The sequence below is a fragment of the Symphalangus syndactylus genome, chromosome 6 (genome assembly GCF_028878055.3).
Source record: "Symphalangus syndactylus isolate Jambi chromosome 6, NHGRI_mSymSyn1-v2.1_pri, whole genome shotgun sequence".
NCBI classification, from domain to species: domain Eukaryota; kingdom Metazoa; phylum Chordata; class Mammalia; order Primates; family Hylobatidae; genus Symphalangus; species Symphalangus syndactylus.
In genome coordinates this window covers 45,855,941-45,883,689 of record NC_072428.2, presented here as the reverse complement: position 1 = coordinate 45,883,689, position 27,749 = coordinate 45,855,941, and the positions used below count along the sequence as shown (strand labels likewise).

General features: G+C 45.0%; 1 long non-coding RNA gene across 2 annotated transcripts in view; it reads left to right on the top strand.

Annotated features, from left to right (window-relative positions):
- The window catches only part of LOC134736882 (uncharacterized), a 145,338-nt gene that overhangs the window by 66,642 nt on the left and 50,947 nt on the right, over positions 1-27,749 (top strand). The window lies entirely within an intron of this gene.

The following is a 27,749-nucleotide window of genomic DNA, read 5'->3' as shown; positions in this document are numbered from 1 at the left end:
CCTTCGTTTATTGCATTGACCTTAACTTCTAGAACAATATTAAATAATAATAATAACATTGATCTTTTTTTTGGTTACTGATTTTAATGGAACAATCTGTAGTATTTCAATTTTAAGTAAGATATTGCCACCATTCCTTATGTTAAGGGATTTTTCTGCTCTTCCTAAAAATTTAAAAGTTAAAAAAACCCACCAGAAATGGATGTGGAACTTTATCAAGTGCTTTTCAGAATATAGGTTTGGGTGATTTATTTTCTTAAGGATGAACTGTATAATTTTAACAGATTTCCTAATGTGAAACCATCCTTACGTTGTTAAACCCTCCTTGACTATCATGGATGATTTTTTGATGGGCTTTAATTAAATTTGCTAATTTTTTTCCAGATATTTTTCTGTCCCCATTCAAAAGTGAGACTGGTCTGTGTGTGTGTGTGTGTGTGTGTGTGTGTATATGCTGTTCTTGACAGGTTTTGTTATCAGGGTTATGATAACCTCATAAAATGAACTGGGCAGCTTTTCTTCTTTGCTTTTTTGCCCAAATTCTTCTCTGCTCTCCTGGCCTGGAGAGAACAAGGCTGGCCTGTGTTCAGACCTCCTTCAGGACCTCTGGTGACCTCCAGTATGTTCCCAGCTCTCTTCTTGACTCTTAGTGGTGTTGTCTCTGGCATCTCTCTGCTTCTCTAGTCTGGCTTCCCAATGTGATCCCCTAACATCTATGGCTCAACCTGAACTGGCCTCTGTGTGAACTCAAGGGAGGGGATTTCCTTGGCAGATGGAGGTTCTCCATGTGCCCCCCATCCCCCTACTTCCTCCAAGAGCTCTCCCAGCTGGGATCTTTAGCTCCTCCTTGGGCTTCTGCCTCTAGCTCTCTGCTGCCCTCTAGCCACAACATCTGTCCTTGTCGTGGCTTTCCACAGGCAGAGGCATTGAGAATGGAACTCTGTTCAACAGATCCAGTGTTCACAGATGTCTCGAAGCCCTTGGAAGTTCTCCAAAGTGACTGGTTTGAAGGGGGTGCTGCAATGAGGCAATGGGTTGTTTTGGCTGCCTGTGAAGAAAAGGGGTGCCAGAATAGACCCAAAGCCTGGACTCTGCCCTCAGTGGGGAACATGAATTACATTTCTGCCAAAGGACAACTCTGAGAAGGCCTGGTGCAGCTGGGCAGGGCAGCTCTGCAGAGTCTGGAGTAGGGAAGGGATCACATTCAATATGGACCTTTGCCCAGCATGCTTCTTTCCTGTCCTTCCCTGCTAACTGAGACAATGTGTATGTCCAGCCTTTCTGTTCAGCTGTCAACTGTGAACGACACCTGATAGTGACACTTGAGCTATGCATAGAATTGTCTGGCTTTAGGCTGACACCTTCCTTGCCATCCCCCTGATGCCGTCTAAGTCCATGGCCATGGAGAGGCACTTTTGTAAGTATGCTGTTCATCACCATTTAATATCACCTAGTGGTTCTAGAATCAGGCAGATTTGGGTTTGTATTCTGGGCATGCCACTTACTAGCTCTGTAATTTCAGGCAAGTAACTCAGCATCTCTGAGCCAAGTTTTCTCATCTTTAAAACAGAAAAATAATAGATATACTTGTTAAGCTGGTGTGAGATAATAATGCATATAAAGCACTTGGCCTAATGCTCAACCTAGTAAATATTCTATAGATGTTAGTTGATATGGTTTGGCTGTGTCCCCACCCAAATCTCATCTTGAATTGTAGTTCCCATAATCCCCATGTGTCGTGGGAGGAACCTGGTGGGAGGTACTTGAATCATGGGGGCAGGTTTTTTCTGTGCTGTTCTCATGATAGTGAATAAGTCTCACGAGATATGATGGTTTTATAAAGAGCGGTTCCCCTGCACACGCTCTCTTGCCTGCTGCCATGTAAGATGTGCCTTTGTTCCTCCTTCACCTTCTGCCGTGATTGTGAGGGGCCTTCCCTGCCATGTGGAACTGTGAGTCCATCAAATCTCTTTTTCTTTATCAATTACCCAGTCTCAGGTACTTCTTCATAGCAGTATGAAAACGGACTAATTAGTTAAGATTATTCTTTATCCTGATTGTTCTGTATCTCTCTTGAGAATCGGGGTAAACTCTTCACTGATATTCAAGGCTCTCTTGAGGTTGGGGTCAGTTTATGAGCTGTCTTTCCAGCCTTATCTCCACTACTGTGTTACACATACTATATTAGTCAGCTAAATTTTCATCTCTTTGCTTTTGTATATGCTGTTTTCTCTGCACTCAGAGTAACCTCCTCAGCATCCTTGACTGAGAATCTTCCCAATTTTTGAGGCCCAAGTTAAAATATGACCTACCCCATGAAGAGTTCCTGGCTGCCCCTTAAGAGGTTTTTCTCTGCCTCCTGTAGCAGCACAGCCATTGCAACTATTTTCAGCCAAGAACTGGATGAGATTGGCCCCTGAGAATGAACTTAATGTCAAAGTTCATGTGATGAATGTCCTAAGTTTTTGTGGACATCCCCCCAACCCCACCCCAAGAGTTGATCTCTGAGTGCTTGAGCCTGAGAGGTGCCATTGTCTCCAGCATTTCTTTTATTTTTATTTTATTTTCTTGAGACCGAGTCTTGCTCTGTTGCCCAGGCTGGAGTGCAGTGGCATGATCTCTGCTCACTGCAACCTCTGCTTCCTGGGCTCAAGTGATTCTCCTGTTTCAGCCTCCTGAGTAGCTGGGATTACAGGCACATGCCACCATGCCCAGCTAATTTTTGCATTTTTAGCATGTTGGCCAGGCTGGTCTCGAACTCCTGACCTCAGGTGATCCATCCGCCTCGGCCTCTGAAAATGTTGGGATTATAGGTGTGAGCCACCACGCCCTGCCAGCCCCAGCATTTCTATGTTGGAGGGGTTAGGAGGCATTGCAGTGGAAGGGGAAGCTAGAAGTCTTGTATGGAAAACACACTGATTTCACTTACATTGTATACTTTTTAGGGATGGCTTAGGGGATGGGGGTAAGAGGTTGGGGTCAGGTGGCATTGGCCCTGCTGATGAACCACGGTTATTCTTAATCTGTGAGTGAGCCAGTGGAGTCCTTAAGAATGGCCGATAACTAAATCAGCTCTAACCTAAGCAGTTGTTGGATGTGAGACTATGAACAAAAGTGTGAGGTCACATAGAGTCTGCAGAGAGACAAGCCAGACTGCTACCCTATGTTGTCTTATAGCCACCTCCAGATCTTTCTCTGAAAAGCCTGCTAGGGAGATGAGGTATTTGGCTTGGTTGGGTAGGCTGGGCCAGCTAGTATGGGTGAGAACTTGAGATTCTTAGGAGTTGAGTTTCTGGTCAAAAGAGAGAGAATGGGTTTAGGCAAGAAAGGGCTTTACTACTCCAGGGACCTCTCAGGTTGATGGGAGCTTGGCCCAGCTCTATCTACCAAGAACCACGGTCAGGTTGTCAGATTAGGGCTAGAAGTATACCCATCTCTGGGAAGTGAATTGAGGGCTGCCCCCATGGATCCCATGGCTTGGGCCTTGCTTTGAAACCTGTGACCTGGTGTCTGGGCATCCTCCCTCTGGATCAATGGGCTGGGTGAGGGAGGAAAACAGTGTAAGGTGAGGGTCAGGGAATGATCCAGGCCTGAGACAGAGTCCCCAAGAGATGCTTGCTCCTTTGGCCTGCTGTGTGAGGCAGCAAAGGATGAGCTGAACCCAAGGTGGGGGTAGGGTCACAGGCAGAGGACCTTCTAGAGCACAGCTCTGGAAAAGCCTCATTTGCGAGACTCCAGTCTAGTCCCCAGTACCCAGTCCTAGTCCCTTCCCTACCTTTCTCTCTGAAAAGTTTGTTCTTCTCTTAGACCCGGAGGAGTCATGAATGCTTTTGCCAAATATTTCCAGTTTTCCCCTCTTCCAGGAACATGATAGGATTGCACTTTTTGGCTCCTTGGTGATCCTTTGTGGCCAAAGGGTTGTGAATGGAAGGGGCGTGAATCATTTCTGGGCCAGAGCATTTCATTGCCAATACAAGACCCTCCAGAGTGCTCTTTCCACCCACATGCAGGTGATGTTCAAATGATGGCTGCTTTATCAGCCTGGGCTCCCAAGTGAGATGCGGAGTGAACTCCCAACCATGGACAGGTGGCACAAGAGGGAAATGCACCTCTGCTGTTATAAAGTACAGACCTCTGTCAGTCTACCCCCTGAGGATCGAGGTCTTCTCACTATTTTCAGTTTTACTGTCCTACAGTATTGCTTTTTTCTCTTTTTTTCCCTTCAAAGCTCTGTGCCCTTTGGTTTACTTCTGTCCTCTTATGTTCTGCTCTTTCTTTTCCTGGTTCTTGTCTTTTACACACATATCCTTGGGTCCCACTGCTACTTTGCCATTGCTTAGTTCTATCCTCAGGGCCTCTAAACTCCCCTCTTTGACTGTGAAGAAAGATGGGCTCCTTTCAGGCAAGATTGTAGAGGCTGGAGCTGGAGAGGGTAGAGGGTGTGTGGTGGCAGCTACCAAGGCAGCTCCCAGTGATCTCCACCTCCTGGTATTCACACTTTTGGGTAGTCCCCTCCCACCTGGTACTAGTGTAAGTCTGTGTGATCAGTAGACTATGGCAAAGTGATGGTATGTGACTTCCAAGATTAGGTTATAAATGATTGTAGTTTCTGTCTCAGTCACCCTGTCTTGGATAATTTGCTCTGGAGAAGCCATGTCATAAGCTATGGAGAGGCCCATGTGGCAAAGAACTAAAGCCTCCTGCCAACTGAGCTTCAGATGCCTGCAGCCCTGGCAACCCTGGGAAAGGCCCTGAACTAGAACCATCCTGCTAAGCCACTCCCAGGTTCCTGACCTCATAACAAAAGCTACAAAGTGTGGAATCATTAATTAAGCAGCAATAAATAACTAATACAGGCAGGTATTTGAGAGATTGTGTTTGGAATGTCAAAGCCCAGTAGAATAACAATTCTAGATCTCTGCTTAGTATAGGTTGTGTCTCTTGATCTGGGACAGATTTGGCCACCATGGCTGGTGACCTGAAGGGTCAGGTTTCCCATATATCTTTGTGTATGGTTGCTGAGAACACTCCACCCAGGTGAGGAGGGGGTAGGAAATACTAATACAGATTGTTTTCTATCCCTTAGAAATCTCTCTTGATCCAGTCTCAAAAGACTCACTCAAGCCTGTCTTGTGCTAAACAGGGAGTTCTAAGTAAAAACTCAAGCCATTTTACAAATAATGCAAAACGTCGGTGCACCATCCACGGTTCTTTAGGATACTTTTTCTGGGTGTGACACACAGAGAGAGAGCCTACATGACACCGAGAAAGTTCCACACATCTCTGGTGGTGCTGAGTGCAAAGAGCAGTATCTGAAACTAGGAATCTGTGGGGCAGCAGATGCTCCAGAGAGATTTGCTCATGGGCAAAGATAACTCATGTGAGACACATTCCACAAAAGTGAAAGCCTAAGTTACTAAAGGAGAACATTAGTTGGTGAAATTAGATCTCTTACTGTTAAAGCATCTTCACTCATGCTTGCAGGCTTGCAGGGATTGGGAAAATTTGGGGTCCAGTAATAACAAGAAATATTATTTATCTACTTATTAAGCACTTACCATGGGGGTAGGGAGATTGGGAGATGTTGTTCAAAGGAATAAGATTAGACAGAGAGAACGAATTCAATAGATCTATTGAACAACCATGTGACTGTAGTTAATGATGATGTATTATACACTTGAAAATTGCTAAGAGAGTAGATTTTAAATGTTCTCAGGAGAAAAAAATGATAAGTATGAGACTTCAAAAAGTTCATGGAAAAATGGAACTAAAAAATTAAAATACAAAATATAAACTTGATTTCTCACTATAAGCTCCATCAAGATCAAGACCCTGTTGTAATTGTTGATAGCCACCATTTAGTCCATTCCTAAAGAACTGAGGGGTCCTGGGAACTTAGCTATGTCAATTCAGTCTTTTTTACATTATTAGCTGAAGAAAAATGGGTGCCTTTTAAAGACTTTTTAAGAGTAGGAAACAAAAAAGAAGTCAGAAGGAGCCAAATCAGGATGCTTAATGATTTCCCACCAAAACACTGTCAAAATTGCCCTTGTTTAATGATAGGAATGAGTAGGAACATTGTCGTGGTGGAGAAAGACTCTATGGTGAAGATTTCCCAGAAATTTTTCTACTAAAGTTTTGACTAACTTTCTCAAAACACTTTCATACTTAGCAGATGTTATCATTCTTTGGCCCTCCAGAATGTCAATAAGCAAAATGCCTTGAGCAGCCCAAAAATTTGTTGCCATGACCTTTGCTTTTGACCTGTCCACTTTTGCTGTGAGTAGACCACTGCCACCCCTTGGTAGCCATTGCTTTGATTGTGCTTTGTCTTTAGGATCGTACTGGTAAAGCCACCCCTCATCTCCCATTACGATTATTCGAAGAAATGCTTCAGGGCCTTGATCCTACTTATTTAAACTTTCAATGGAAAGCTCTGCTCTTGTCTGCAGCTGATCTGGGTGCAATGGTTTTGGCATCTATTGAGTGGAAAGTTTGCTCAACTTTAATTTTTCAGCCAGAATTGTGTAAGCAGAACCAATTGAGATGTCTATGGTGTTTGTTATTTTTTGTGCTGGTAATTGTCAGTTCTTTTCAATTAGGGAACAAATGGGATGATTTTTTTCCTCACAAATTGATGTGGATGGTTGGTCACTGCAGGCTTCATCTTCAACATTGTCTCATCCTTTTTTAAAATGGGGTATCTGTTTGCAAACTGCTGATTTCTTTGGGGCATTATCCCTATAAACTTTCATAAAGCATCAGTGATTTTATCGTTCTTCCACCCAAGCTTCACCATAAATTTGATGTTTGTTCTTCAATTTTAGCAGAATTCATGTTGCTCTGATAGAGGCTCTTTTCAAACTCATGTCTTATCCTCCTTAGTGCCTCAAACTAGATTCTGTTCATACATATTATAACAAGTTAATATGGGTTTATGTTGGTGCAGAAAAAATTTTAAATCCATGCATAGTTTTCTCATAAGTCACATTTTTCATAAACTTTTTGAAGTCTCTTTGTATGTGAGATAATGGTTATGTTAATTTTTAGTCATTCCACAATGTAGTCATTATCAAACATCATGTTGTGCATGTTGCACAAATATATACACTTTTATTTGTCAATTAAATAAATAGAAGTTCAAAGAGTGGACATATTATGAAGTATAGTATACTGCAAGATAGAAATGAATTTGAAAAATTAAACTTGGGGAAAAAAGCACTTACCATGTGACTATTTTAAACTATTTACTACTTGAAAATAAACAGTTTATGAACATCATCTTTTTCAAGCTTTGAAATAATCTATAAGGTGGATATTATTCCCATTTTTCAGGTGAGGAACCTGACATTACATTACTTGCTTCTTCCAAGTGCCTCCTCCAAAGGGCAAAGCTGGGGCCACAAGGTGGGTGCCTACCACCCTTAAAGGCACAGTTGTCTGGTGTCCCCATCTGATGCAAACAGACCAATACTTGTGTTGTGAACACAAGTAGACCCACTCCTTTTTGAGACTGATTCCCTGGAAGGGAGCCCATGCCACTGCCTGGCCCAAGACTCTTGGCTGCTTTTATCCATGGAGTCAGCAAAATGTGAAGATAATTTATTATAGCCATTAGCAGAGTGCATTTCAGGTCAAGTATGAACCTCCTGCACTTCAGCTCTACACAGATCTGTGCAGGAGCAAAGAGGAGTCAAATTTCTGGAAGCAATCTAACCATAACAAATGAAGACTGTTGCTTCAAGGCTTTTAGGTAAGTGCTAAAGGGGAGATGGAGAACAACAACGTGAACATACTTAACACTACTGAACTGTACACTTAAGAATGATTAAGATAGTAAATTTTCCATTGTGTGTGTGTTTTTTTGCCACAATTAAAAATAAAAATAAAAAAGGAGATGGTCTCCTTTTTTATTTTTATTTTTAATTGTGGCAAAAGTGATGATCTATAGCCTGCACTGATAGAGATCAGATCTATTACTGATAATTCTTCATATTTATCAGTTGGTAAATGGGACCTGTAAAGGAAGTGTGAGTCTGTGTGGGATATACATCATCAAGATAGAGAAGTGGGGGAGCAGATGCACAGTCAGATCAGGCAGAGGTAGACCATAGAATGCCATCACAGAAACTCCACCTGTAGCCAGTTTCATTCTGGTGAGGGGGATTGGCAGTTAACCCCAGGCCCCTAGGCCATGACTGTACTTTATTCAAAGTCACTGTATATGTGTACACATATATATGTACACACACACATATGGGTATATATGCCTATATATACACACATATCTGTATATATGTGTATGTACATGTATATACATACACATGTATATATACATGTATATACATACACATGCATATATACATGCATACAAATGTATATACATGTATACAAATGTATATACATGTATACAAATGTATATACATGTATATATACATATATGCATGCATGTGTATGTATATGTATGCTTATGTGTGCGTGCATGTGTATCTATATGTATGTATAATTCACAAACCGTATTACATGGTTAATGTCATAGGGGGATTTAGGTCTTTCAAACGATCCTTTTGTCACCTTTACAAAGTCCTGAATCACAGAAGCTTTTGTTCAGGAGGGAGATCTGAATGAATGGACCTGCTGGCATTGTAGTCATCATTCCTGGGCTGAGTGTATGTCCCAGATAAGCTGTCTCCTGTGCCTATCTGTTTGGGCTACATGTTAGACCAGAGGCAGCGCACAGAAAGCCAGCAAGGCAGAAACAGCACCATGATTCTGATTGTCTAATGGGGAGATCCAGCCTCTCTTCTCTTGACCAGACTTAGCTTCAGGCTCCCTGGGAGATAGGACCCTCACCCGTCTCTCAGAGAGGAGCCGTGCCAGTGACAAGGTAAGTGACAAGTCTGGGAACAAGTTTGGAAATCTTGGCTTCTTTTGAAAGGAATGAGGCCTTGGATGCTGGGAGTGGGGCAGTGGGGAGGGAAGCTATGGCTCTTGTTTTTTGCTCATGGAGAAATGGAAGGCCTTTAGAGAAACAGGTCTTGACTTAGAGGTATGAAACTGGAGTGGCAACTGATTCCCAGACCTTTAGAGCTCTCTCCTCTTTTTCAAGGTTCTGGGATAGTATGTAAGAGTATCCCTTCCGCCTAGCCAGCTTTCCTATCTGTAGACCGGAGAGGACCCTCTCTCTGACCTTTGACCCTGCCATACCTAGCACAGGACTTAAAAGTGGCTCCTGTTGCATCCCACGGCGAGTGCAGACAGCCCTATCCTATACCCTTTTCATTCCTCTTGGCTTAGTATACAACAGTCTTTTCCCCTAGTTTATAATCTGTGAGGGCTGACACTATGTCTTATTCATCTTGGGAGCTTCCATAGCTTCTCTTTCCCTCCCCTTCTCCACGTGCCTTGCATACAATAGAGGATCCCAGCAACATTTGTTAAAAAACCCATCCCCAGATGCTCCTCTAGACAGTACTATCTTCTCCTTTTTGCCCTGCAAACCAACTGCTGTGGCTTTAAAACTTTGCATTGTTGGCCAAGGGTTCTGAAACTGCAGTTTGTCTTAATCTGTGGTCTCTGGATTCTTGCTTGATTGCTCTCTTTCTGGAAATCTCCCAGATAAATCACAGCCAGTCATATCTGCACTGCACCTCTCCCCAGAATAGTCAGCATGAGGGCAGAGGTAGAAGGGCCTTGAGAGAGCATCCAGGAAGCCCTTGTATTAGAGATGGGAAAGCAAAACCCCTGAGAAGAGAAGGGACTTGCCCAAGGTCATGGTTTTGAGTCAGGGCCAGAAATCAGCTTTTCTGTCTCCCAGAGCCCCCAGGGCTCCTAATGCTGGCCTGGTCTTCTTCTTTACACTGGCTGAGTTTTAAAAAGGCATTTTTTCTGGCCGTCACTTTTCAAGTATCGCATCCAGAGAGGCAGGTTGGTAGCTCAGCCAGCCAAAGGATGTCTGCTCCAGGGGAGAACAAGTGTTGAGAACCCGAGAAAAGAGACCTGTTCCAAAGGAGTGGAGACAATAGCCAATGGCCCTCTTGATATTCTCTCCATGCAATGACTTCTACTGTGAAATCGTTGTTGGACAACAAACCTTATAAATGAATAGCGTCTCGCTGTAACTCACCCTGAACATGAACTTGGTTAAGTGTTCGCCATTGGTATTCCCTGCCCACCCCATCTAACTGTCTTCTGGCAGGAGGACTGTTTTTTTTTGTTTGTTTTGTTTTTTTTGTGGCCTCGTGGTAATGTTTTTCTCATCAGCAGAGACTGATTCCTGCCTGAGCCCTGACCAAGGCCGCTGGCCGCATGCCGTAGTGAGGACTAGAGGAGAAGAAGAAAATAATGTAGCTTTTCAAAGCCCTTTCCCAAGCACTGCTTACTTGATCCTCAGTGAAGCCCTGGGTGACAGGCAGGGAAGTCCTTATTAGTCCCTAGCTTATGGAAAACATGATGGCCCAGAGAGAATGAGTGATTAACCCAAGGGCACATGGCTTGGTGAGTTATTGAGGTCAAGGGAACAGTCTTCAAATTCCACCTCTGCTACTTACTGTGAGTATTTGAGGTTTATAACTCACTAGTGTGGGACCTTGAATGTTATTTAATCACTCTGCCTCAGTTTCCTCACTTTTAAATTAAGAATATAGTACATCCTTCATTGAGATGTTGGGAGATTAAATAAGCCAGTATATGTAAAGTAGTTAAGCCTGTGCCTGGCAGGCAGTGAGTAGCAATGTTAGAAATTATTGCTATTATTATTGTTATTATTATTTTTGGCAACAAAGTCTCACTTTGTCGCCCAGGCTAGAGTGCAGTGGTGCGATCTTGGCTCACTGCAACCTCTGCCTCCCGCGTTCAAGCAATTCTCTTGCTTCAGCCTTCCGAGTAGCTGGGACTACAGGTGCATGCTGCCATGCCCGGCTAATTTTTGTATTTTTAGTAGAGACAGGGTTTCACTATGTTGGCCAGGCTTGTCTCGAACTCTTGACCTCGGCCTTCCAAAGTGCTGGGATTACAGGCCTGAGCCACAAGGCCCGGCCAATTGTTGCTATTATTATCAAGTCTGTCTGTGCTGTGTGACAGGAAAAGCTTCCCCAGAGCTCATATAAAGATCCCTCCAGGGGATCTCTAAGAAGATAGGTTTCAAAACTCATAGCATTACAAAAGCCTCAGTGATAATCTAGTTTGTCCGCTTATTTGATTTTATTATTGTTTTTCTGATCTGACCTTTGAAGATAATCACACAATTATTAGCTGCATAGTAATCAGGTGCATAAGGTCAGTGGTCCACAGAAATCATTGACATTATTATTATAATTATGTAGCCAAATACAATTTTTAATATTTCTATTTTTGATATTATTTGGTATCTATAAATATAGACATCCATGTTATCACATTTCTCCATGACATGCACCATTTCATCTTGATCACATGCACTGACAATGACTCATATTAAGAGGTAAAAACAGAAAAAAAGAACAGTATTACTCATAATATTCGGGAAGTGGGGGAAGGGAGGAAGGGGAAGTGTAAGAATGGTAATTTCCTTATCTTTTATAGCAGCCAGTCAATTGATATTGCCTAAAATTGAAGCATGTAAAAAAGTTTATTCCAGTCTCTGAATATTTTTCATAACATATTTTCTTAACCTTAGAGGTACAACATCCTTGAGAAATACTATCTCCTTTGGGCCGGGTGCAATGGCTCATGTCTGTAATCCCAGCACTTTGGGATGCCAAGGCAGGCGGAATGCTTGAGCTCACTAGTTTGAGACCAGCCTGGACAACATGGCCAAACCCAGTCTCTATCAAAAATACAAAAATTATCCAGGTGTGGTGGCACATTTCTGTGGTCCCCGCTACTTGTGAGGCTGATGTGGGAGGATTGTTGGAGCCGGGGAAGTCAAGGCTGCAGTGAGCTGTAATCGCACCACAGTACACCAGCCTGGGTGGCAGAATGAGACCCTGTCCCCAAAAAATAAAAATAAAAATATCTCTTGTGGAGAATACACCAAGTTAAGCAATTCCATTAGCTTTATTAACATCTTTGTCTTCTCTTAAATTCAAGGAAAATTAAATTTTATACCTTCTATTAAATAACATGTAAGGTATGATCTCTTTCTAAACCACTTTTTATATTCAACTATCCATACATCCATTCACTGTCCCTTCTTAGTTACCTATCCATCCTTCTCTCTGTACACATAAGGAGAGTGACATCTGCAACAATGTTCACTTGTGTCAGCCATGGTTATTTGGTGGTGGTGGGATATTGAAGATTTTTAAATATTTTCTTTGTGTTCTACAATATTGTTTGAATTTTTTATAATAAATGTGTATCATGTTTATAAAAATAAAGCATTATCTTAAAAAAACAGAGGGAGACAGTGCTCCTGGATTTCCCCCCAACAACTGGGGATTTCCTTGCTTTTCCCACTCTCCCTCACCCTATATACTCCAGGACCAAGGCTTTCAGGTTCTTCTGATACCCTAATACCAATGATTGTTCCAGAGGATTTTGCTTCCAGGGCTCGGGGGTCCTTAGTGCTGGGGAACTTGAGTGGTGGAAATTCTTGGCAAGGAGGCTGTGGATACCCTGGCAGGGAAACATACAACTGAGGAGAGGAGGAAAGATGGCCAGAGGACAGTGAGACAGCAAAAGGGTTGCGAGTCCAGGTATTTCTCATCTTATATAGGAGGAGAGCAAGCCTAGAGGGAAAGAGTGGCTTGTTTAGAGTCAGCAGCCTGCCACACACAGCAAAGGCAATCAGTTGTCCCTTCAAAGGCATTCAGTATTTTTCCCCAAGCCCTGTGATTAAGGAAAGGTGGTAGGGCTTCAGGCCCTTATTCTCAGTACAGAAAGGGAGAAGGAAGGCAATGTTAGGGCATAGGAGGGGGATTGGGACTGCAACCTCCCCCTCTTCAGCAGCTGGTCTTGTTTTTCCTATTGGATCTGCCAGAATTAGCATCTGTAGGGACTTCAAGACCTCTCTGGAGGCATCTATAGCATCTATCACACAGAATGTTTAGAATCAGAGTAAAGGAGTCCTGGCAGATATTGTGTCTAGATTTGAGCAAAGTGGAGAAGATTCAGAAAGCTCTGGGGGCCAATTCTTGTCTTTCCCACTCCAACTTGGGGGCATGGCCTATGTTTCCATAAATCCTCACAATATTTTACATTTTTTTTTTTTTTTCTGGGGAATGTGGTGGTGGTAGGAGTATGGAGTGGACTCTTTCACAACTCTTGAGGACGGTCCCCATCTAAACTCCAGGAAATTGTCAGCACCTCCCTAGTGGACAGCTCCCCATCAGCCACCAGAATCTCCTCATCTCAGTGGGGCCCCTGGGCCACCGGTGTTCTGGAAACACTGGCTTGTCTTTCTCTTGTTCTTCTTTCTTTCTTTCTTTCTTTCTTTTTTTTTTTTTGAGACAGAGTCTCGCTCTGTCACCCAGGCTGGAGTTCAGTGGCGCAATCTTGGCTCACTGCAAGCTCCGCCTCCCAGGTTCACGCCATTCTCCTGCCTCAGCCTCTCCGAGTAGCTGGGACTACAGGCGCCCGCCACCACGCCCGGCTAATTTTTTATATTTTTTAGTAGAGACGGGGTTTCACCGTGGTCTCGATCTCCTGACCTCGTGATTCGCCCGCCTCGGCCTCCCAAAGTGCTGGGATTACAAGCGTGAGCCACCGCGCCCGGCCAGTTCTTCTTTCTTTCTTTCTTTCTTAAAAAATTCACTTTGGTGTAAGGAGCTCCAATTTAAGAGATTTCATTCTTTAATGTACCCAATGTATATAAAGGAATGAGTTGGTCCAAATAAAGGACCTTTGGCTAAATATAAGAGCCTGAGTAACTGAATTAGAAACAGCTCAAGGATGGGTGTGTATCACAGCTCAGGAATCTTTTATAACAAGATTTTCAGAACCAAATCAACATCAAGAACACATCGTCTTACAAAAATTATTTTGGGCTATTTCCCAGTATTAATGCAATATGGGAGAGGTTAGTTGGACAGAGAAGTCTTAGAATTCCATGGATATTTCAATGGTTTCAGGCTAAAGTTCAGCATATTTGGAATCTGGATTGTCCCAGAAAATCCAGAGTTATGCTTCTCTTGCTCATAACCAGCAGTCTAGAATGACTCAGGTAGAAGAGAGAAGTCTAACAGGAAATGGATATCCCAGTATTGTGAATGCCCTGGGAACTAAAGTACTAGAGGGTGCACAGATTTTCCTCTAGTAAAAGGAGGAAGCATAAAAGAGGGATCATAAAGATTTGAAAAATTGTGAAGCCATCTATTATTGCTTCCCTTAACAGAAGTGGAACACTTCCACCAGAGCCTGTAAGAAGGTATGTGGCCAGGTCAGGTGCTGGCAGGAGAGGCTGGTTGACTTCCATTAGGCTCTTTATGAATCAGCTTTTAGGGTGGAAAGTCTCCTTGGCCCAGAGCCTGGTTCTCATCTTGGTAGGTTTGGAAACACATGTTTGTCAACACTGAGAGTGGCTCTATCTCACTCAGAATAGGGTTTCATTGTCTGAGCTTGCAAGTGCTTACTGTGTAAACTACTTGCTAAGTATTTGTTGGCGATGAGAAGCAAAACCACTTGGGAACTGGGCATTTGCTGCTTCTTGTCAGCATCCCCTCTTTTTTAATGGAAAGCCATCTGGGAAACCAGGTCATCATCAGAAGATTGCTTGGTGAGCTTGGAATCAGATTTAGGGGTGATCATTTTATGATGGTGCGGTTTGATGGCAACAGATTCTAATCAGCTGTTACCCCCATACCTGGGATGGGGGAAGGCCTACCTTTGAAGCTGGGTAGGTTAAGGCCTTGGGTCAGGAGACTGCCCCTCTTTGTTCAGGTTCCTCCAGAAGCGGACTCTGAAACAAGCATTTGAGTGCAAATTGTTTAATTGGAAAGCGGTTCCAGGAAACAGTGGTAGCAGAGTGAAATGAAACAGGGAAAGGAAGGAAGCCAATACAAGATACCACCGTGGGTAACTGAAGCTTAGCCTCACTGGAGACTCTGGGAGACAGTGTATAATATTTATCCCCATGTTAATCCAACCTAGGGTCCAGAGATCTGGGTCTTTTTTTTTTTTTTTTCTGTGAAACAGAGTCTTACTCTGTTGCCCAGGCTGGAGTCCAGTGGTGTGATCTCAGCTCACTGCAACCTCTGCCTCCCGAGTTCAAGCGATTCTCCTGCTTCAGCCTCCTGAGTAGCTGGGATTACAGGCATGCACCACCACACCCAGCTAATTTTTGTATTTTTAACAGAGATGGGGTTTCACCATGTTGGCCAGGCTGGTCTTGAACTCCGGACCTCAGATAATCTGCCCACCTTGGCCTCCCAATGTGCTGGAATTACAGGTGTGAGCCACTGTGCTCGGCCGGAGATCTGGGTCTTTATGCACCAACTCTCATAAGTCATTGGCTGAGTGATACTCCTGACCAGGGAGTGGATTGGGTGGCTAATTTGCCAACACATCCTTCCTACTGCATACATGGGAAGAACGAGCTCTGGTGGCCAGAGCTCAGGTCAAGAGAAACAGATGTGGTGGTTAGAAGTTGGACTGGTGGGTCTGAAATGGGTAGTGCTGAGGGGATATAAGAAGGGCACAAGTCGCATATTTGCCCATCCCTGTATTGTGGGCAGTCATGAATTGACTTTGCTTAAAAAAGCTCATCCCTTTTTTTTCTGTACTTGTGTCATTGACCCTTTATGATTAGTCAATTATCTTTATTTATTTTTTTTGAGACCAGGTCTCACTCTGTCACCCAGGCTGGAGCACAGTGGTGTGATCATGGCTCACTGCAGTCTCAACCTCCTGGGCTCAAATGATCCTCCTACCTCAGTCTCCCAAGTAGCTGAGACTATAGTTGTGTGCCGCCATGCCTGGGTAATTTTTTTATTTTTATTTCTTGTAGAGATGGATCTCACTATGTTGCCCAGGCTGGTCTTTAACTACTGGGTTCAAGTGATTGTCCTACCTCAGCCTCCCAAAGTGCTGGGATTACAGGTGTGAGCCACTGTACCCAGCCTCTTTATTCTTTAAAGTAAGTTTGTTAAACTGAATCAATTAGGTTCTGTGCTTCCTACTCCTTACCCCAGAATAGTCTATGATTATTGCTTTCTACATGTTCTAGTTTTATTTATAACGTGGGGGTTTAAAATTTTTACTTCTTAGAATTTTGGGAGTGCCTTGCTGATGACCATATGTACTGCTTAAAGGAGGTGGGATGGGGAGAAGGAGAAATAGATCAGTAACTAGAAAAGGAGAAACATTTAGAAACAAAGTATTTGATGGGTTCTGAACTTTTTATGCAACTTGACCACAAATTCTTAGGTTCATCTGGAAGAAAAAAATGCAGAAGTCTAGCCAAGAACATTTTGAAAAAGAACAATAGTGAAGAATTTTGCCTATTAGATATCAAAATATACCATAAAGCTATAGTGGTTAAAACATTGTGGGATTGGCACGAGCATAGACAAATAATTTAGTGGAACTGAACAGAGACTCCAGAAACAGATTCATCTACATGTAGAAGTTTAGTATATGATGAATATGGTATTTCACACTTGATCTTAGCCAAAAGGCTGAGAAGTAATGAACACGATATTCGAAATGACAGGGCACAAAGAGGGGAATAAGGGTGAATATTATAATGATGATGTTATTAGTTATCTATCTGGAAATGATTAGATTAGAATTCCTATCTCACACGTATACAAATGAAAATAAATTTTCAAATGGATTACGAAAGTAATACTAAAGAACAAAACTAAAATGCTTTAGAACAAAACATTTGAGAGCAGTTTTTCAATCTTGGAGTGGGAAAGACCATTCTGAAATTCTAAAATTGAGAAGTCTTAATAAGAAGGGGCTGGTAGATTTGACTACATAAACTCGAAAACTTTTTTGCAAGTTAAGACACCATAAAAACATTAAGAACACAAAAGAAACTTTTTCTGCATCTCTGCCCCCTCTCTCTGGTGTCTATCTTTCTAAGTCTGGCCTCTCTCCAGTCCCTGTCAGCCTGAGTCTCGGCTCCTCCCGCTGAGTCTCAGCCTCTCCCACTCTGAGTCTTGGCACCTCCCACTCAGAGTCTCGGCTCCTCCCACTCTGAGTCTCAGCTCCTCCCACTCTGAGTCTCGACTCCTCCCTCTCTGGGTCTCAGCTCCTCCCGCTTTGAGTCTCAGCTCCTACTTCTCTGAGTCTCAGCTCCTCTCTCTCAGAGACTCTTCCTCCTTCCCTGTCTTGGCTCCTTTCTTCCTGAGTTTCAGCTCCTAGTTCTGAGTCTCTGATCCTCCCTCTTAGGTTTTCTCCCCAGTCTTGTCTACTACCTCTTCACTCAGGTTGTCTCACAATCTGTTTCCTCAAGAAAAGTAGACGAGTCCTGGACAGACAAATGATGAGTTTCATTCATAGACTGAGGAAGCAATAAGGAAAAAGGAAAAAAAAAAAAAAAAAAAAAAAAAACACAGCATGGGAAAGATTTGCAGTGTATATAGAACAAAATATCAAGATTCATAAAAAATATATAGCAAGTGTAAATCCATTAAAAAGGCACAACTGGCCAGGTGCGGTGGCTCACGCCTGTAATCCCAGTACTTTGGGAGGCCTAGGTGGGTGGATCACTTGAGGTCAGGAGTTCGAGACCAGCCTGGCCAACATGGTGAAACCCCATCTCTACTAAAAATACAAAAATTAGCCGGGTGTGATGGTGCACGCCTGTGATCCCAGCTATTCAGGAGGCTGAGGCAGGAGCATCACTTGAATCCGGGAGGCAGGGGTTGCAGTGAGCCAAGATCACACCACTTCACTTCAGCCTGGGTGACAGAGTGAGACTCTGTCACAAAAAAAAAAAAAAAAGGCACAACTACTATGAGAAAATTGGTTAAAGGATATTCACAGGCAATTCAAATACCCTGAAATGTATGTGGCTTAGTGAGTGCTGTGATGCACTGGGCTCCCTCCTTCAGAGCCGGGTATTCATTCTCCAATGCTGGGAGTCTCAGTAGCCTGTGGTACTCCCTGAGTCCCTCTCTAGGAATCGTCATTTATTTAGAAGAAAAGTATATCTTAGCTGGGCGTGGTGGCTCACGCCTGTAATCCCAGCACTTTGGGAGGCTGAGGTGGGCAGACCACTTGAGGTCAGGAGTTCAAGACCAGCCTGGCCAACATGGTGAAACCCCGTCTCTACTAAAAATACAAAAATTAGCTGAGCATGGTGGCGCATGTAGCTGTAGTCCCAGCTATTTGGGAGGCTGAGGCAGGAGAATCACATGAACCTGGAAGGTGTAGTTGCAGTGAGTTAAGATTGCACCACTGCACTCCAGCCTCGGCAACAGAGCGAGACTCTGTCTCAAAAAAAAAAAAAAAAAAGAGGATATCCTGCCATTCCTATGAGAGAAGTCATACAGAAGTCTGAAATACACAAAAATGTCTTTATAATTAAGTGGTCTTCACTTTTTTTTTTTAATAGACAGAATTTCGCTCTCGTTGCCCAGGCTGGAGTGCAACGACACGATCTCGACTCATCGCCACCTCTGTCTCCTGGGTTCAAGCGATTCTCCTGCCTCAGCCTCCTGAGTAGCTGGGATTACAGGCATGAGCCACCATGCCTGGCTAGTTTTGTATTTTTAGTAGAGACGGGGTTTCTCCATGTTGGTCAGGCTGGTTTTGAACTCCTGACCTCAGGTGATCCGCCTGACTCAGCCTTCCAACACATTTTTATAATTATAATTAAAAATGGTCTTCACAGTTTCATTATAATAACCGCGTCAATTTCCTAAGTTTTTAAAATTTAATTTAAATTAAAACCTTGAATTTCCTTTAGTTTTTAAAATTTAAGGACTCAATTCTCTTCCACATAAAAAAGTGGTCCAGTTTGCATTTATGTAGATTACATATTATTGTCTAAACCAAGCCTTTTTTGGTATTTGTTTGCTTTTACGTCAGGCTTTCAAGTTGTTAAGAAATTTGCTTTGCCCTCCCTACTCTCCTCGAAGGAGATGTGACCTCTTCCCTGGATTACCCTAAGGATACACCACCCTTCAGAAACCGAGGGGGCCAAGGGCCGGGAGAGGCGGCAGCAACTGAATTCCTCTCTGGGATCTGACTGTCCTCAGAAGAGAGAAACACCATGTGGACTGGAGCAGTTCTGTGAGCTGTGAGTTCGTCAGAGAGATGTCCCTGACAACAACAGCTGGATTTGTGATTGTGATTCCCCTGGCAGCTCTGTGAATCCATGTGCTCATCTTTCCTGACATGAGCTTGTCCCCCTTGCACGATGCAATGGGATTTTTACTATCCACCTGGAGCAGTTGAGGTCAAGAGAGGCCAAGGAAATAAGTGAGAAGGACAACAGCAGGATTTGAAGCCAAATGCCACATAGCGTACATGCCTGAAGGAGGGCATGGGTTCCCTAAAAAGCCCTCCCTTCCTTTATGCTCCACAGGCTCTTGTACCATTCCCAATTATGCCCCATTGGAAGTATCTTGGAATTCTTTATTCTTGTACACAGCTCTAACACCTCTGATTGTCAGGGATTCATGTATACCTATGGAGTCTAAAGGGTGCAGCAAAGCATTTAATTTTCTCAGCAAATCATCCACTGGTCCATATAGAAGCAGCCTTAGATAGGCAAATCGGTGTTCCCTTTGCTCTCTTTGCCTCCCTTATGACCTCCTGTTTATTTTTTGTACTCCCTGGCCTCCCCTAGGATTCCTACTCCATTATAGAGTGATAGCATCATATCCTGATGTCTTCAGGTATTAACGTCTTTCAAGATAGTCAGAGGAGCATCATAAAACAAGTCTCAATCCCAGCACTTTGGGAGGCTCAGGAGGGAGGATCGTTTGAGCCCAGGAGTTCAAGACTAGTCTGGGCAACCCAGGGAGACCTTGTCTCTTAAAAAAATGTAAAAATTTATCTGGGTGTGGTGGCACATGCCTGTGGTCCTAGCTATTCAGGAGGCTGAGGTAGGAGGATGGCTTGAGCCCAAGAGGTTGAGGCTGCAGTGAGTTGTGACAGCACCACTGCACTCCAGTATGGGTGACAGAGCGAGACTGTCTCAAATTCCCATGCCCCAAAACCCAAGTCATTCTCTTTCTAATATTGATTGCCTTCCATAGCTTGTGGCTTTTATGCTAACAGAGTTTCTGCCACTCTGTGGTGACTATCTAGAGACAAGCCTTCTCTACAAGGTTGGTGGGGTTATATGTTGGGAAGAAGTGGGCAAGGGGAACAGGAAACCTCATTCTGCTACCACTGCTCCTCTCTCAGGTGGCAGGCTCCTTGAGGGCAGGGATGTGTCGGAATCCCACCTGTCCCCACACTAAGCACAGGGTCTGTTGCAAGGGGAAAGCTCAGTGAACCTTGGATGAGTGAATGAAAATACTCAGGCTGTAGAAAATCAGCCCTCAACGACATCCCTGAAGCCCATGCCTGCTCCACATGTGCAACCCACTTTGTCCCCCACCCACTGCCACTGGTGTGACTCACTTTCATTCATTCATTTAACAACATTAAGAACTATGTTCACTGACTGTGCTGGAGCCCTCTGGAGGGGTCAGACAACTGCAACAATTGCAACACTGTCTTCCGCTCCTAGGATGGGGTCGACACAGGGCACGGTGGGAACGCAGAGGAAAAGGGCTGGATCCAGACAGGGCAATTGGGAAAAGCTTGAAGTTCTTTCTAGAAGCTGTAAAGTTCCGGGCCAGAGGTAGGGACAGGGCGAGGGGAGCCAGCAGAGAGAGAGAGCTGGCCTGCAGTGGGGCCAACAAAAAATGTGGCTATTTTCCCAGCCGCTGGCCAGGAAGGGGAGTAAGAAGCCTCAAATGAAGGTTTGACATTGTTTTTCTTTCTTCTGGAGTGCTGCCACGTGCCGCCACACAGAGCATCTCACGGGTAGATACATATTATTGCAATGTGTTTATCTAGGAAACCAGAGCCCAGCTCCAGCATCTGGTTTTCAGCATAATCCTGAGTGAAGTCCAATTTTCCAGTTGGGTTAATGAAAATAAAACTTGGGAAGTTGTGGGCTGGCTGCATCAGGGGCTGAATTCTGGGCTCATGCAGGGCCATGGATTGCAGAGCCGGAAGGGCTTGGGCAGGTCATGAATGTATTGTGGACAACCTTGCACGGGGAGGGAGTTGCTGCCTGGCCTGGTTCTGAGGAACACGCCTCACAGAGGAATGATGTCTTTGGATTTTCTCTGTCTTAACCTGACACCAGTTGACGGAGCACCTACTTTGGCTGAAACACTGGGCTGCGTCGTGGGGCAGGGGTGAAGCACAGGTGTGGACCAGCGCCTGAGCCCAGCTTGCCTGAGCACAGTGCAGCCGAGGAGAGATGCCCGAACACACAGGCATTACACAGGTGGACTGCTGAGTGGGACCCTGATAGCTTGTCAGGGCTCACCACTTTGAAGCTGTCTGGAGACTTGGGATGCGAGAGAGACTCATTTTTAAAAGCCAGCTTAAAAAAAGGTGTAGCCAGCTTTCAGGGAGACCTGGAAACCAGAACTAGAAGTCCACCGGCTCTCTTTGCACCTCTGTCTGCAAGTCTTGAATGTTTGTTTCATGTTTCTCTCTCCTTGCAGAACAGGTTTCTCTTATCTCCAGACAGTGTGGCAGAAAACACAATTGCCCCACAGCTCCTAAGTCCTCATGAGCCTCTTTCTCTCCCTCTCTTTCTTCCCCCAGTCCAAATTCCTTGGGATAAAGGTGCTAGTTAGCCCTGGTGGGTGACAGGCTCACTATTGGTAAAATTAGAGGTGGCTAGGGGGTCAGTCACATGTATGAATATGGCTAAGAGGAGCCCACCCTGAGGTCCCATGCCTGGGGGTTCTTCTTTATAGAAAGTGCTTAGTAGTGAACTACAAGTCACAGACAGCTTCTCCTTTGATGCGACTCCACCTCTGTGAGGGAGACAGGACAGGGAAATGGGGGCCAGCCATTAGTGTGAGAGTAAGGCTGGACGCAGGGCTCCTGACTCCCAGCCCAGTGCTCTTTCCGCTACACTGTGTTCCGCTGGTCTTGATGTGGAGCCAACAGTTGTGAAATGGACTGTGCCTATGTGGTTTCCCCTCGGGAGCAGCTGCAGAACGAGCAGTGTTGATTAAATAGGATTTTGTTGGCAGGCCTTGGAACGAGTCGGGAGCCAGTGGTGTGGCTAGCTGCAACCCTTGGGGAGTTTATCAGAAGGCACGTGTCATAGATCCCGGACAGGGTGACCTCTCACAGGGTGTCAGGATCCTGGGGGAAGGATGGGCCCTTACCAATGATGGTCTTCTTTAGCCCAAGGTTGCTTCCTAGACAGAATGTAGGGAAGGCCCAGGCAGGGCAGGGAGGAAGAGCCTCTCTCTCCTGAGTCCCACCTCACACTAAGGAACCACACTGAGTCATAAAATGGTGTTAGGGGAAGAGGCCTTTCTCTGAAGCTGGAGAGGAGGGTCCCCAAGGCAGGCCAGAGAGCCAGCTCCTAAAGGATTATAAGGGGTAGGACATTTGGTGTCTCCTTGGTCATCCGTAATCCTGCTGAACAATGACGCTTTCCCTCATTCCACCATCTTGGTGTGGGAAGGGATACTCATGTTTTTCAAGATGCTGTCAGTTTTGTGTGCACCTTGCTGTCCCTGCATCTGTCTATCCAGCACCTTATGCCTGGAGTCACTGATGTTCCCACTTCCAGGCCTGAGCCCATCCGGGAGCCTGAGCCAATACTGAAAACAGCCCCAATCCCATTCTATGGGGCTTGGAATCATCTTCCTTCTGGTAGCACCAGGCTGGCCTTCCTGCTTTGCTGTGTTAGTATATCCACAGGACTGGGGTCTTGCCTTGGTCTTTCTTCCTGGTTCACTTGGTTATATTTCCTTGAACCTTTCCTGTGGGTCTGTACCCAGGTTTTAAGCCTTCCTGGGGCTCTATACCTGCTTATAAACTTTGGCCCATTCCTCCAGCCACTGATGAAGGGAACCCTGGGCATGGTGATGAACCTTCACCTGGCTCTATGTTACCTCCCATCTCTATCATCTCTGCCAACTGGCTTGGCTATCTTTAATACTGATGTCAACTAGGGATGACCTCTGAACAGTTTACCAGCCCATTTTGCAGCTGGGCTGGAACCTGTGGCTCAGGGTTAGTGAGGAGGCTTTCTCCATTTTCTTTGTTCCTCTCCTTGGCCCTACATACTTCTTCCCTGAGCCCATTCTAATGACACTTGGCATGGGCTATGCTTCCTGTCCCACTGAGTCATGCCCAGGAGTCTTCTCTCCTTTCCATTTGTCTCCCTTCTGTTGGTTGCAAAGGTCATTCGGAGTCCACTGACAGCAGCCCTTCCCCCAGTGAGTAGATCTCCTCATGTACCGGTAAGGGTTACTGACTGCAAAATCAAATTCTTCATGTAGACATCTCCCAGAGTATTATGGGTCATCCCGCATCAGCTCATCAACCCATGTGATTAACCTGAGTCAAGGCAACTCTGGCCAAAGTGAAGAAGGAGAAAGTCGGACTATATATATTCTTTATTTTTTGGTTTTAATTCTCCCTCTTATGAGCACATGCAAGGCTGACTTATCCTAATCTCTTTCTCATCTAGGTGCTAAAATGACATTTTCTCTGAACTTGTGTGTATAGAATTCCTGCCAGTGCAGGGTCTGTTCTGTTCAGTCACCTCCCATTCCTCAGACATGGTTTCTATTGCCTTTTGCCCACAGCTGAAATTCCCCCATCCATCCATCCATCCATCCATCCACCCACCCACCCACCCACCCATCCAGTCATCCAATAAATGTATCTTCCAAGTCCTGTGTAAACAACTCGGGCATGGTTTCTTCCTGCAAGGAGCCTTGTGTCTGCCTCAAGCCCTGCCTCTGTCTGGCAGGACCTGGACTGTCTCCAGCTGGACTCACTAATATGTCTCCAGTCTAGGCTCATTCTTATGGGGATAGCAGACAATGGCAGGGAGACTAGCAATAAACATGTAAACATATAAGTAATTGTCAACTGCTAATTGGCTTAATGTTATATAAAGAATAAGACTGCCAAAGAAAATGACAACAAATTATGGGGGCACCTACTTAGGAAGGGTATTAGTAGGCTTTCTGAGGAAGTGACCTTTAAGCTAAGATCTGAAGGATGTCATAGGGGAAAAAAATGTGCAGAGAGCAGAAAACAAAAAGTGCTAAGGCCGTGAGGTGGAGAAGAAAACATGTTCCAGAACTGGAAAGAAGCTTGATGTGGCTGAAGTACAGCAAATGAGAAAGTGGCAGACAATGAGACCAGGGAAGAAGGCAGGAGACATATTCATGCACAGCTTTTTGGCCTTGGTGAGGAAGTTATAAAAGGAAAGGGCTAAAGCAGGAATTGATGTGATCTGATTTAAAAGACTGCTGTAGCTGCTACATGGAAAATAGATTGGAGAGGGGATCACATGGAAGCAAGGAACTGCTGGTCTTTTAGCCAAGGGATGACGGTGGCTTAATCTGATGGGACAGCACTGGAGACAGGTTTGGGGTATAGAGTAGGATGTGGTGGGCAAGGGAGACTTTATGTACTTTTGCCACATTTCTGCTTGAGAAACTGAGTGAATAGTGGTGTCTTTAACTGAGATATGAAGATCACAAGCAGAGAAGCTTCCGAGTTCAGGGAGGAAATCCAGAGTTCGGATTTGAGCATGTTAAGTTTGAGATCTCCGTTAGACATCCACGAAGGTCAAGTAGGCACTTGAATAAATGAGACTGGAACTCAGGAGAGGCTTGGGCTGGAGCGAAAGCTGAATTGCCAGCATATGGAGACTAGGTAAGGTAGGAGGGACATCCTCTTATCTGTTTCCCTGGGAGTCTTGCACTAAAGCTAAGGTCTTTCAAACAGACTTGAGTAAAGACATCAGGGGTGGGGGACCTGGAATACCCTTCCAAAATGAGGGCTCTTGGGTTCCTGCAGGGCCAGGACTGTGCATAATAGTGATTCAACTGGGGCAGGAGAACTTCCTTGGCTCCACTGGGGCTGGCCTTTCTTAGGATTGTTTTAAATTCCATTGATTATTCTTTGCTTTGCTCTGGAAACAACTACTCTTTATGTAAGCCCTCTCTGAAAGTGATAAATCATGGAAAAATTCTTTTGGATTTGAATGCAGCGAAGACAGAGAGGGCGCATCTTGCTTTGTGGTGTGGAGGCCGTGCTGAGGATGTGCCGCGGGCCAGAGAGCTGGAAAGTGGGTTCAGGCAGCCAGGCTGAGTCAACCCTTCACCCCTGAGGAACCCACGCAGAGCATCACATGATGTGGAGGAAGAGGGGCACGGAGTCAGTCTAATATTCAAGGCGGGAAGGGTAGAATTGGAAAGGGAGGAGAAAATGTCATTTTGGTGTGGCAGGAGAACATGACATGCTTCTCTGGCTTCCAGGAAGAATATTTCCCGCCTAGGGCTCTGGATTCTCTATGGCTGAGCTCTCTGGGATAGAGAAGGAGGGAGATGTTCATTCCCATTTGGAGATGTGGGCTGTTTTCTTGGGGCATCTGAGCTGGTACTTGTGAAAAGGATAGGACTTCGATAGGTGCAGTTTTCCCTTTACCTGCTGAACCCTTCTGCATGTCAATAAAATAAAATAAAATAAAATAAAAAAGTCCCCAACTTGACCTCAGGGACCTTCTTCCCCTACCATGGAGATTCCTGCCACCACTCTTCTTAGCTTTAGAGTACACACTTGAGGAAGCAGAGTCTTTTCTGATGAGCTCCTTGTCCCTGCTCACCAGATGTAGTGATTCCTGAGCTCCTTCAGGGATGAAGTGTCTCAGCATTTCCTTCCTGAATCGTGCCTCTCCTCTCCTCTGGCCTGCTCTCTCAGCTCTCTCTTTCTTTGTCATATTTTTATTTCCTCACTTTCCCTCCCACAGTGGAATGAAGCACCGTATTGAGTAGAGGCTGATGGCGTTGGCCAGAGCTGTAGAATGCTGATGGAGGAACAGGAAGTAAGTGAGGAAGGGGCAGAGGTGCTTCTAAGTGCTCTGTGCACTGACCCAGAAGGTCCTTTTTGGAGCCACAGGGCTGTGGTCCTGAGCATGAAAGAGGAGGGCTGGGGTGAGGATCAACACTCCAGAGGGCCAGGAAAGGGGGAGCTACTGTCTCCGTGGGACATTTCTGGAAGACAGTTTTCAAGGTGGTATAGTGGCACGACAGTTAAGATAATGATGATAAAAGATTAGAGGAAGCAGCATTGAAAGCAGCAGCGTAAACTTGTGGAGATGGGGGTTAGTGTGGCCCCGATGGTCCTCCTCCCTCCATCACCGTTCTCCCACTCCCAGGTGTGTCACCCTGAAGTTAAAACTGGTCCTGTATGGATGAGGCAACATAAATGGGAGGTGAGGCAACATAAATGGGAAGCAAGGAAGCAGCTGTTGAAAAGTCAATCGCGGAGGCCTCTTTGGGGCATATGTGGCCTAGGAGTGGCTGGCACAGAAGTGCTGGAAGTAAAACCACCCCTGTCCCTTTCTTTTCTCTCTACCTCTTATGAGTTTTATGGAGTTAGTACTCCCCTTCTCCTGGACTCTCTTTTGTGTACTCTATTCTGGCCGCACTGGCCTCCTTGTTCCTGGAAGATGCCAGCGTGCCATGCCACGCGGCTTCACATCTGCTGGGCCCTCTGTTGGGATGCTCTTCTCGCACAGTGCTGCCTGGTTCACTCCCTCACTTCTTTTAGGCCTCCGTTTGGAGGCTCCCTTAACAAAGAGGCCTTCTCCACACACCCCACAACAATTAGACACTTTCTTTTTTTTTTTTTTTTGAGACAGAATCTCGCTCTTTTGCCCAGGCCAGAGTGCAGTGGCGCTATCTCGGCTCACTGCAAGCTCCGCCTCCCGGGTTCATGCCATTTTCCTGCCTCAGCCTCCCGAGTAGCTGGGACTACAGGTGCCCGCCACCGCGCCTGGGTAAATTTTTGTGTTTTTTTAGTAGAGACGGGGTTTCACCGTGTTAACCAGGATGGTCTCGATCTCCTGACCTTGTGATCTGCCCGCCTCAGCCTCCCAAAGTGCTGGGATTACAGAAGTGAGCCACCGTGCCCAGCCAATTAGACACTTTCTTCACTCCTACCCCCTACTCCCCTTACCATGATTCATTTTTTCTTCGTAACTCTTTATCATCGCCACATAATGTATTCTGTATCAATCTCTTTACTGTCCATCTCTCTCTGCCTGAATGTCACTGTTTTGTTTGCTGCTGCATTCCCGATGCCTAGAAGAATGTCTGGCACATGCAGACTTTCAATAAATATTTGTTGAGTGGGTGAATGAATGACTACATCTGACGAGAAGAGAGGCTTTGATGACTCTTTAGCATTGATATGTAATCTGTTGAGTGCATGTTTGCCGCATTTATCAACATTCTTTTAAAACTAGATTCATTTTCTGATAGTATTATCTCATCAGTGCAGGGGACCGCCTGAGCATTAGGCCACAAGCCAGGCTATTCCTGGAAGGGTTGCAGGACAGGCTCGCAGGATGATGCACAGGCTGGTACCCTGGGGCCCTTCATGTTGGAGAAGAGAGCCATGGCACTTCCGGGACGTTCACAGTGACCTCACTCTGATTTGATTTTCCCTGGAAGACACCTGAGGCTACTTCCTTCTCTGCGGATGAAGTAGAGGAAAGGAGTGTATTATTAGTCAGGGCTCTCTAGAGAAACAGAACCATTAAGATATCTACCCATCCACCCTATTGGATATATATCCTATCGAGTATATAG